The sequence below is a fragment of the Callithrix jacchus genome, chromosome 14 (genome assembly GCF_049354715.1).
Source record: "Callithrix jacchus isolate 240 chromosome 14, calJac240_pri, whole genome shotgun sequence".
Lineage (NCBI taxonomy): Eukaryota > Metazoa > Chordata > Mammalia > Primates > Cebidae > Callithrix > Callithrix jacchus.
In genome coordinates this window covers 12424972-12437830 of record NC_133515.1, presented here as the reverse complement: position 1 = coordinate 12437830, position 12859 = coordinate 12424972, and the positions used below count along the sequence as shown (strand labels likewise).

The following is a 12859-nucleotide window of genomic DNA, read 5'->3' as shown; positions in this document are numbered from 1 at the left end:
CACGAGTTGCGGCACTATGCAACGCTGTCTTAAAGGGGATTGAGCTCATTTTATCAGCTTCACTTTCTGCTAAGGAAATACCTTCCGCACTAGGGTGTCTTACCTGCATCATCCATGTAGCTCAGCTTTCTCTTGGCTAGTGTTTGAAAAGATTTTGCTAAGTTCAACAATTCTGCCAAGGTGTAATTTTGGACATTCAAACGTTCCTGTTTAAAGGCTGTCCATCACTGCCTGCAGGTTAGGCAGGTTAGGCTTTTGTTTTCCACTGCGTGAGGGGTGCTGCTCTCAAAAGGGAAGGATAATTAGCCTCCGCCTCTTGAGGTATGGCTTCATCTCACTCAGTAATTGGTTCCTAAGGACAACAAGTTGTAACGTTCCAGTCCGGTTTAGGAAAAACAGCTTGCATTTTTGGCCAACACAGCTCTATCCCGCCTAACCATACAAAGCAACAAGCTGGGGGTTCCAGGTGAGTATCCTGAGTTTTGAGCTTATCTGCCAGACCACATGCAAACACGGAGGTGGAGTTCCTCATATCCTTTTCTAACTGTAGTTCTTCCACTAGTGTTAGTACCTTCATCTCAGCTGCTAACTACACTTCTGTGGCCATTCCCACAACCCGTAACAGTGAGCCATAAGACTTGCTACTAACAAGCATTGTAGACCCTCTCGCATCTTCAGAGCATCCCTGTACTCACACAATGGTCCACGGGCATCTAACAAGTAGGCAACACCACCCCAGGCATTAGGTGGGGAAATAGCAGACACAGACATGGGGGAAACATGTTTATTTTTATTCTTTAGGACCCCCGCAACTGGGGTAGGTAAAGATACTACAGGTCAGTGATGCAAATTCAGAAGAGAAGAGATGGTCTGGATTGATTTGGAGAGAGATGAGATGGTCCAGTTTAATTCTTTTACTCCATAGTAATTAGTAGACACACTCTAGACATCCACTTTGCAGCTACCTCTAGTTTTTGAACTTGCAAACAAAGGAGAACGTCTCCTTACAAGAATCATTCTTCCATTTATTGAATCCTATAAGCCAATGAGAAGATTCAAACTGAGGGGATCAGAATGTGTTACCCTCTAGGCTGCAGAACTCAGGAAAAGTCAAGAGGAAACGCTCCTCTATTTCCTGAATGCGGAGCTCACCTTTCCTCTATTGCAGTCCCCAGGTCAATCCTGAGACAAATAGGATAGGATGGCAGTAAGTGTGAGGTTGCTGTACCTCTCACCTGAGCTTGAAGTCAGGCTTGCACAACAGGCAATACTGGCACAGCTTGGGGCTCCAGTGTCCCAGGATTTGTAGGAGACCAGGGACCCACTGCTCCAGTGCCAGTGGTGGTTCTAGATGGAGAAGGGCCAGGGCAGGGGCGGACGAGACTCAGAAAGAGAAAGAAACACCTGATTTGTGTTTGACTTGTGTTTCTTGATTCAGAAACCGGTCAAGACATAAGGCAAGGATAAACCTTGCTTTATCTCTGAGTGTCACACATTTCCTCCACATTTTCTCTAAGCTTCTCCTTTCCTGGAATCTTCACCTACCTCTCTGTGTCCTGCCAAACAGTAAGTGTTCTAAATATGACACAGAGAACCATAAAACATCATTATTGAAACTGGTTCCTGATTTTTCTTTCCTGAGGCCCCGAAAGTTCATATCCAGCATAGCATTGGATGGCCATTAGTTGTTGATATATTATTTAGTATACCTTGAGTTTCCCAAATACAAGCAGCACATTCTCCTCCTCTATTACCTTTCTCTATATGGTTTACAAGATGATAACACAATAGATAAGAGGTGCATAACAGATATATAAAGATGCTACCCTAGAAGTAGACAAAATGAGTTTACTGTGAATGTCTGAAACACAGAGGATATTCAGTTTTAAGCTTATCTCTAAGGACCTATAGAGAAACTTAATATCCTGTACATTATAGGATTTATAGAGAGGTTGCTTTTATCATAGTATGGTAAAAACTGGTGTTTGCGGTGCCAGACATCACACCTCCTTCTTCCCTCTGAAACCTGATAATAAGGAGGTAGAAGATGCAGCAGACTGGCCCAGTGGGAGTCATGGAAGCCAATCCAGACATTGCAATCCTTGGTGCCACCCTCTTTAATCAGCGAAGCCACGAAGGCACCCTCAGCCTCAGTGAGCGCAGACACCAGGTTACCCGAATTCGTATTCTGGCAGTAGAGCTGTTGGAGAGTAAAATGGAGCATTCAGTGAAGGAGGAAAGTGTGGGGGACATAGTGAGCCCTCCCAATGGATGTGATAGTAAAAGGACCGCACAGAAATGTCCCTGATGATGCTTTCACTGACCATCAGCATCTCTGTGCTGAATGATGGATTAAGTATACTGGAAAGTTTGGGCTGATGATTGGATAGGGAAATGATTAGTCTCATCTTATATCAGCCACTGAACACACTGGAGAGAGGCAGCTGCCTCTGCCTTCATGAGCCTCCCTTCCCACACTGCTCTCCTCACCCACATCTGCATCAACCCAGGTCTCAAGGTCTTCATTAAAGTAGTAGCAGTAGGAGCCATAGGCATTGTTGCCTTCTGGGCAGCTGACCCGGGACTTGGGCAACTCTGTCTGGCCATCCTATCCTGGGAAAAGAGACAATTAAGAAAGACTCTAGGGAAAGACAAAAGGCTAAAAGGTGATGTAGGAGATTCTGAGGATTCTTTATAGGAATAGATGGTTGCTGTACGTCATGAAGTGATTGGTCACTTCCATTCTCCTGCATCTTACTTATAGTCTCTCAATATGTCTTTGCTCCAGACAAAAGCACACAATAAATAGGCTAATGAAATGTGTTCCCATTGTCCCTTTTACTTCTGGGGCTCAGGCCTTTTCTGCCTTGAAGGACTCAGGCTTCTGTCTTTCTCAAGCCTGTCTGGTTTCTCTACTCACAAAGCTCCCCTCAATTCCCCATTCCACTAATGACTGTCTACATACAGGCATCCCCAAACCCCTGATTATTAATAGAGTTGATATGATAAACCAATGCCAATTGCCACAGTCACTGATAAAGGGTCATACCAAGTTTCATTTCTAATTACCTTATGAGGTGAAGATGTTTTTGAATGGGATGAAATCAGCAATAAATATCACTGAACAACACAAAACAACCCCTGATGTTGACTCTGCTATTTTTCAAGTGAACCCAAATGCATGAGGATGGAGGGAAGACTTCAGGGCTGGTGTGAGAGGTGTGAGGGAAAATCTCACCTTGGCTCAGAGACAGGAACATCAGGCAGGAGATCAGCATGAAGAATGTATTGGTCTGAGCCATGCTGAGCAGCAGTGAGTCTCTTGCTTAAGGAGAAAGTCAGAAATCTTCATAGGAGAATACAAGGAAGAGGGTTTGAGAGAATGAGAGCAGAGCACCTATTACCTTCCTTAGATTCTCCTCTGAATTCCTGACAGCAGGAAGGTCCTCCCAAATATTTCTCTTGAGAATCTGGCACCTATTCAGACTCAGTAACCCAAAGTAACTTTGGCTCCCACTGAGGCTTCATTACTGCTGACATCTCTTGGGCAGATATGCTGTATCTTCCCCAAGATTTTAGATTCCAGCCTTTGTCCTTCTCCTGTAAAGGTGTTCTTCTGAATGCCCACCTACCTGTGGGCTGAATCTAAGGTAACTTTTCAGGCTAGATAGTGGTAGAGATTTATAACAGGGTCTGAAAGAAGAGCCACAGTGTTTAAGCAAGGGGTGGGGCAAGGAGTGAGGGACAGCGTTCCTACAGAGGGCATTGACAGCAGGAGATTCTTGCATAAAGAGGAGCTCTTCCTGCTATATCCTGGGAAAGGCCACAGATAAGGTCCCTTCCTCCAAACTGGAAAGCTTTCCCAGTTCAAGGCAGATCTTGCCCTTGCTTGGCAGAAACCAGATGTCCTATTTTGTAGGCTTGAAGATCCAGCAAGGAAAGAAAGTGGAGCTAAAACTCAATTCTTCTTTACTTTATCCTTTCTTCTTATTCTAATACTCTGTTTTGTTTTTTGTTTGTTTGTTTTGTCTCTGAGCACCCTCCACTTTCAGGTTCTGTCAGTCCATGTGTGGTCAGTCCTTCTGTACTGTTCATTTCCTGGCAAGATCACTGCCTGCATCACCCTGATATAACTTCCCTGTACTTCTCAAACCATTCCTGCATTTCAGTTTTGACTGTCCCACAAGTAGCTGAAAAGCCCATACTTTTCCTCCTCTATGAACGCACTTAAAAGATAGATCACTCTCTATCTTTTGCAAAAGGAGCTCTAGGTTCTTTCTGAGAATCTCCCTTATTGGATTTGCTGCCTTGCCTTCTGATCCTACCATCCAGTAGAATTTCCTATTGCTTATTTTCAATATTGGCATCTTCTCTATTTAGCTAATTAAAGAACACTACAGGGTCAGACCTAAGAATTCTCCCTCACAGTGTCTCCTTAGCATAGACTAAAATATCCTTAGAATATACCAGAAAATAGGTTAACATCTGCTCATTAAAATTTTAGTGGTACCAAGTCTTTGATCTTTGGAGAAGGTAATTATAACTCACAAGAGGATTCCAGACTAACCCCCATATATGGTCTTTCTCTGTAAACTCAGTTTCTTAGTTTAACTTGGCTGTGTGACAAATTTCCACTTCCATTGAGGTTGACTGAATGCAGTTCCTTGTAGTTGTAGAGTTGTAGCAGTAAAGTCCCCATTTCCTTGCTGGCTATCAGCTTAGGTGCCAGTCTTAGCTAGATTTCTTGGCACAAGAGCCCCTCCATCTTCTAAGCTAGCAAGGGGATCATGCATTTTTTTCAGCCTTTGAATTTCTTGACTTCCCCTTATGCTGCCAGTCAGAGAAAATTCTCTGCTTTCAAATGGCTCATGTGATTAGACTGGGCCTCTCCAGGAATCTCCCAAAACCTCCTTTCTTGTTGAGACAAAGTCAATGAATTAGTGACCATCATTGTATCTTCAAGAATCCCTTTTGCCATATAATACAACATAGTTGTGGTTTTTTGATCTCCTTCTATTTACGGGTTCTGCTCACATTCATAGGGCACACATTATACAAGATCAAGATGGGGGCCATAATTCTGCACTGCACAGCACACCATGGCAAATAATTCAATCTCTCCTGAGATGAACCTCCCTCAGACTTGTATGGGGAGAAGAATTACTCTATTTCCCACATGAAAGAACCAAAACACTTGATGCCTAAGACATTTCCTCTGGACTTTCATGTTCATGACCTTTCAGCTAATCTCATTCTCACCCAACTACTCCCCATATGTATAATACTTCAGTCCCTAACAATTTATCTTCACATCTTTTGAGTAAATTCAAATTACTCAATTTATGGCTGCCAGTCCTGAAGAACAGTCCCTCTATTCTTGATAGTGGCTGAAGTACCCTTGCTAAAGCCCCATAAAACATTTCACCATCCTGATCCAGTCAGAATGGCCCTTGAGACTCTTCTTAAGCCAAGAACATTTTCAAATAGTCTTACGCTACTGATGTTTTGTTCGATTTTCCTCCAGTGTTAGGTAGGCTATATCATTTAGGTTTGTGTAAGTACAGTCTTTGATATTCGTATGAAAACAAAATCACCTAAGGATGCATTTTTCAGAACATATCCCCATTGTTAAACAAACTATAACTATATTCTGTGGCACCTTATAGTCAAAATGTTCAGAGATTCCAACTGTTTAATGGACAGCCTTTTAAAAGTTGTTATGAAGATGGTTTTAGATATATAAACTCTTTTAAAAAAAGGAAAATCCTAAAATTTATTTTCCCAAGTATTGTTGAGGATAGGCTAATAAAAACATTGACTGTATAATCCCAAATTTTAGTAGTACTCTGGTTTATTTTCTTCCACGCTTATTTTCTTACAAGATTCCCTAATCTGTGACCCTTGTGAACTTCACGGTATTTGATGTTTGGAAGTAGTTTGGAAAGACATTCGTTTAACATTAAGGTTTCCTTTGGGAAGACATTCTTAGAAAGCTGAGCTGTTTCTTAGGGAAGAACAATGGGACTATCCTTAGTACTATGCAGGACTAGATACAGTGTTAGGGTGAAGTTCATAGCACTTCCAGATGCTATGAAGGAAAAGGAAAGGAGAGCCATTGTCAGACAAGGCTAAGCATGGAGCAGGTGGGTGACCAGAAGAACGGACCAGGATAACATGGCTGGCAGATGTAGGTTAAAACGAACAAAAACAACAGTAAGAAAAACCCACAAAAAAAATCTGCATTTCTTTTTTCTAGAAGGAAAATGAAATGGAAACAGCAACAGAAATAAAGAGATGCTTCCGAGATTTATGACAAACCAATAGCCAATATCATACTTAATGGGCAAAAACTGGAAGCATTCCCTTTGAAATCCGGCACTAGACAAGGATGCCCTCTTTCACCACTCCTATTCAATATAGTACTGGAAGTTCTAGCCAGAGCAATCAGGCAAGAAAAAGAAATAAAGGGTATTCAAATAGGAAAGGTGGAAGCCAAATTGTCTCTATTTGCAGACGACATGATAGTATACATAGAAGACCCCATTGCCTCAGCCCAAAAACTCCTGAAAATGATAAGCAACTTCAGCAAAGTCTCAGGATATAAAATCAATGTGGAAAAATCACAAGCCTTCCTCTACACCAATAACAGACTTAAAGAAAGCCAAATCAAGAAAGAACTGCCATTCACAATTGCTACAAAAAGAATAAAATACCTTGGAATACAACTCACAAGGAACGTAAGGGATCTCTTCAAGGAAAACTACAAACCACTGCTCAACAAAATCAGAGAGGACACAAACAGATGGAGAAACATTCCATGTTCATGGTTAGGAAGAATTAATATCGTAAAAATGGCTATACTGCCCCAAGTAATTTACAGAATCAATGCTATCCCCATCAAGCTACCATTGACTTTCTTCACAGAACTGGAAAAAACCACCATAAACTTCATATGGAACCAAAAGAGAGCCCGCATAGCCAAGTCAATTCTAAGCAAAAAGAACACAGCGGGGGGCATCACACTACCGGATTTCAAACTATACTACAAGGCTACAGTAATCAAAACAGCATGGTACTGGTACCAAAACAGAGATATAGACCAATGAAACAGAACAGAGGCATCGGAGGCAACACAACATATCTACAATTATACAATTTTTGATAAACCTGACAAAAACAAGCAATGGGGAAAGGATTCCCTGTTCAACAAATGGTGTTGGGAAAACTGGCTAGCCATGTGCAGAAAGCAGAAACTGGACCCCTTCCTGACACCTTACACTAAAATTAACTCCAGATGGATTAAAGACTTAAACATAAGACCTGGCACCATAAACACCCTAGAGGAAAATCTAGGCAAAACCATCCAAGACATAGGAGTAGGCAAGGACTTCATGAACAAAACACCAAAAGCATTGGCAACAAAGGCCAAAATAGACAAATGGGACCTAATCAAACTCCACAGCTTCTGCACGGCAAAAGAAACAGTCACTAGAGTGAATCGGCAACCAACAGAATGGGAAAAAATTTTTGCAGTTTACCCATCTGACAAAGGGCTGATATCCAGAATTTACAAAGAACTCAAATAGATTTACAGGAAAAAAACAAACAAGCTCATTCAAAAGTGGGCAAAGGATATGAACAGACACTTTACGAAAGAAGACATATATGAGGCCAACAATCATATGAAAAAATGCTCATCGTCACTGGTCATCAGAGAGATGCAAATCAAAACCACATTGAGATACCATCTCACGCCAGTTAGAATGGCGATCATTAAAATATCTGGAGACAACAGATGCTGGAGAGGATGTGGAGAAAAAGGAACACTTTTACACTGTTGGTGGGAGTGTAAATTAGTCCAACCATTGTGGAAGACAGTGTGGCGATTCCTCAAGGCCTTAGAAATAGAAATTCCATTTGACCCAGCAATCCCATTACTGGGTATATATCCAAAGGACTATAAATCGTCCTACTATAAGGACACATGCACACGAATGTTCATTGTAGCACTGTTTACAATAACAAAGACCTGGAATCAACCAAAATGCCCATCGATGATAGACTGGATTGGGAAAATGTGGCACATATACACTATGGAATATTATGCAGCAATCAGAAATGATGAGTTTGTGTCGTTTGTAGGGACATGGATGAATCTGGAGAACATCATTCTCAGCAAACTGACACAAGAACAGAAAATGAAACACCGCATATTCTCACTTATAGGCGGGTGATGAAAAATGAGAACACATGGACACAAGGAGGGGAGTACTAAACACTGGGGTCTATTGGGGGGAAAAGGGGAGGGCCAGCGGGAGGGGGAGGTGCAGAGGGATAGCCTGGGGAGAAATGCCAAATGTGGGTGAAGGGGAGAAAGGAGGCAAAACACACTGACATATGTGTACCTATGCAACTGTCTTGCATGTTCTGCACATATACTCACAAACCTAAAATGCAATAAAAAGTTTTTAAAAAAAAAAGAAATAAAGAGATGCAGCTCAATTCTTTTCAGTTAATATTCTTTTCTTCTAATGTGCTGCAAATGAAAATAATTTAACTTCATGTCAAGAATTATAAAGGCTCTGAGATTTTACCCTACTTGCAAGGCAAGGTAAACTTCCACAGTTTGATTGATACTGGCAAAAGACAAAGGACTTTGTATTACTCATGGTACCATAAGCAGCACAAGCAGAAACACACCCGCTGTAGGTTCCCTTACTCCAAGTTTCATTGAGGTGACATCGATGGGCAGACAGATGCCTTCACATTAACTGGGTTATGTTACAGGGGTGAAATGTCCCCTGCAATTACATTTTAAGAGCTTAGGAAATCTGAATCACTTATCACTTATAATGGGCAAAAGGCAAGCCTACCCTTTGCTTCAGAGGGGGACTATTTTATTATACCTGGGAGTAAATATGTCTGTTTTTACTATGAATGGAAACTTTCAAAACTATAGGCAAACCTACTCTTTGCTCCGGAGGAAGATGCTGTCTCTATTTTTAAAGATTTTTTACTACACGAACATTCTTGAAAGATAGTCTAAAAACAAATGGCAGTAAGTGCCTCTGCTTGCAAGACATGAAGAAACATGAGAGACACATAAATAATTGTCTCTCTTCTCTGAACATTACTTACTCTCTCCATAAAACAAGAGGGCTCTTTACACTTAAGGTAGACTAGGACTTTTAGAAAAAGATGATTTGTATGGATTTAATTGTCTGAAGAAAGATCTGTGGGAAATTGGCAGCAAAGAGATGATAAGCTTTTGAAAATCTTTAAAATGATGGAATTGAAGAAGGAATGCACCAAAAGCATTATACAACTGGAAAACTTTCTCATCCCTATGATAAATTCCAAGTAGCACCTAAGACATTAATGCACATTCTACAGGCAGCATATCTGACTAACATTTTCTTGAGAGAATACCTTTTGGTTTTTAAATACCTCAACTCTACACAATGTTTATGTTCCTTGGTGCAAGATTTTTTCTGCCAAAGTTTATATAAGAACAGTGTAAATATTTTAATGCAATTATAAGTGGGCTAAATCTCTAGTAACATTTCAAGCACAATGAATGAAGAAACAGAATCATGTGTACTTTGAAAAGGATACTGAGGGTCAATAAAGGGGTCCCGGCTATTGGTCATACATGTTACTGGTGCAAAAAGAGCCTCAGTGGACCATGACATTTCATACAAAAAAACAGGTTTTTAGGAAACATATTAATCATCTACCAATCAAGGAGTTAACTTTTAAAGAATTTTTTATCTTAGCATGATATTTTGCCATTTATATATAGATGTTTATATGTTTGTTACAGAGTTGGTTGAGGGTTTGTGGTGAACACCTACTATATTAGATTTCTAAATACAAATAATGAGATACAAGCTTACAGCTATAATTTTTTTTTTTACTAAAGTCAGATTTTCAGAGAATAACTGGAGCTGGATTCATTTGGAAGAATGATTATTACTTTTATCATCCTCCTCTGCCACCATCATATTCTACATTGGCAAGTATTGGTCATTTTCATTAGTTTGGGACAAGGGGTAAAATCAAGAGATAAGATGGGCGGTCCAGAGGAGGAATCCTCAGTCTACTCTTATCTACTGCTTTCTTCTTCTGTGAATCTCTCCTCAAATGTCCACATTATTCCCATGTAACCTCTTGCAGTCTTTCCTAGAAGATCTCTTGTTTCTCCCTCTGCCTCTCAGGGACATGGGAACTGGGCACCTGGGAGCACCCAGAGAACAGCAAACTCCACCTTTACCTGAAGGAAAGTCTGTTTTGACTATGGGAGGATACCTTATGTCCCACCTGCTGCCTGGAAGAGCATCTCCCATGCCCGAAATCTCTCTGAGCCCACTCACCTGCATCTCTTCTCAGTGTCCTGGGGTTGCTCTGCTCACTTGCTTGGCTCTGATTTCTGCTCCTCCCCACATCAGGTGCTGTTAATAAAAGATCTTTCTCATCTACCCTGGCAAAACCATTCCAGCAGGAAATTGTATAAGAGGATGTAAAAGGAGTTCATTTATTGTCTCCACCTCTTCTTCCCCCATATCTGCCTTTTGTAATTTAACAAATATAAAAAATGTCTACAGTGTCATTTATAATAGTTCAACCATATTCAGTTCAATAAATGTATCACAATTTATTAAATATATCCTGTGTGTTAGATGCCTACATCTTTAATTTCCATTTTATAATGATTGTTTGCAATGGTGTTTCTTGAGAGATTGAGAGAGAGAGAGAAAGAGAGAGCGAGAGAGAGAGAGAGAGAGAGAGAAAATGTAAGCACTTGTTTCTGGGAAAATGTCTGTCAGGAAAGAACTAATTATAAAGTCCCTAAATTGTTAAGGAGTTACTAAGCAGTCACTTGGTTTGTAGACCTAGAATATGGTTGCCAAGTGGTCTTACTGGAGTTTTAGGTAAATTAATTATCATAATGTTGAACAGATCCTTGAGAGAGCAGTAATGTTCACTAGGAAACTGTATTTAGAAAGAAGAGTTTACAAAATATTTAATAAGCAACATTTACAATTTTTCTGGCATTCACTTAATTCCTTTTTTCTCTGAGGAGGGGGAGGACTTTGATTTTACCTTCATCAGATGACCCATCAGCTTGTCTAAAATATGAAATATCACCAGCCTTAGGCTTAAAAATCATGTTACCTAAACTTTTGGTATCAATGAGGCTGGTTACTTTCAGAGAGAGTGTTGAAATGACCATGGCTTTTTTATACTACCATTTAAACAAAAGAAAACTGTAGCAGACCCTGCACAATGTAAATTGTCAAAAAAGTAACTGAAAAGGAACAACCAAAGACATAAGGAAAATTGAAAGAGTGATACTTCTTAGCTGTCAGGTGTCAACAGTAAACTGACAATAAGAAAGTGGTTGATTTCTAATTTAAGGACTGCCAAATTTGGGATGTCTTCACTTTCTGTACATCTTTATAGTTGGATTATCTTATGGCAGTAATGTGGTGTTTGGGAAATACTAAGTAACAAAGAAGACTTGTACAGTTTTTATGCTTCTTAATCTTAATGGATTATGATGTCAAGTCTTTCCCAATTCCAGTTATCTGCCTGAATGTGTGCACAGTGATATTCTCTGGGTACATATCTGGCTTCATTGCTTCATTTATGCTTTATGTACATAGTATCCAGGTGTGTTCCTCTGTGAAAATCCAACCCCTTTATCCTCCTGACAGGGCATTTGATAATAATCACACCCCAAATCCTGAGCTGTTTATAACTTGTAAAATTCAACAAGCGTAGTGTATCCTCTTTCCTGTATTAATGATTCAATGATGTGCAATAATTTTTGCTTTAGTAACTAGCCCCTGGCCCTGGCCTTGGAAATTTTCTGTTTTGTCCAAAAAGAGAGATACTTAGGATTTTTAAAAAATACATTTAGAAAGTATCCTATGTTTCCCCTTCTAGAACTGATAAAGAATTGGTACCGCAGTTGCTGATAGCAACTATGTTGAGTTATAAAAGGAAACCTGTATAGAGGGGGAAAAAAACATACAAAGGAAAAAGCACAGAAAAGGAAATCCTAGAGAAATGGCACTTGAGCTCTGACTGAAATGTATACAAAGACTACTGACTCCTAAATTCTTGGTGTTCATATATTCAAATAAACATCATTACGTTTTTAATCCAAATTATATAAGGATCTTTCTTATTTGCAATTACAAATGTCTTATCTTTCACAAATGGGCTTTCCAACTGTAAGAACAGGATATGATTTCCACAGCTGTGATAACTCACCCATCATTAAAGGGAGAAGACAGACTAAGATGAACTGGTTTTTATACCAGTACCATAGGTTTTGATTTCTACAGTTTTGCAATATAGTTTGAAACCAGGAAGCAATGCCTTAAGCTTTGTTCTTTCTTGATATTGCTTTGATTATTCAAGATATTTAGTGGTTTCATATCAATTTTAGAATTTTTTTCTATTTATGTGAAAAATGCCATTGAAATTTTGATATGCATTGCATCAATTCTGTAGATCATTTTGAGGAATATGGACATTTTAACAATATTAATTTTTCTAATACACGAATATGGAATACTTTCAATTTATCTGTGTCTTTTAAAATTTATTTCATCAATGTCTTATAGCATCAGTGGTAATAGATATGCTAATTAAATTGTGATATATATATATACACACATCAAATATACAGATATATATATATAGATATATATATATACAGTCTGTATTTGCCAATTAAATATTTTAAAAATAAGAGCTTGCACAAGTAAAACTGGTGTGAAATTTTCTAATCCATTTTATTACTTTATCCAGGGCAGAAAATCTAGTCTTGCAACATCACCCAAAGACA

General features: G+C 39.5%; 1 long non-coding RNA gene across 1 annotated transcript; it reads right to left on the bottom strand.

Annotated features, from left to right (window-relative positions):
* Nucleotides 1-318: 318 nt before the first annotated feature.
* Nucleotides 319-10736, bottom strand: LOC118147218 (uncharacterized). Its single transcript, XR_008476203.2, has 4 exons — nt 10374-10736; nt 3239-3346; nt 2491-2613; nt 319-2200 (listed from the first exon to the last, which is right to left on the bottom strand). It is a non-coding gene; the product is annotated as an uncharacterized LOC118147218 (long non-coding RNA).
* Between the last annotated feature and the right edge of the window lie 2123 nt (nt 10737-12859).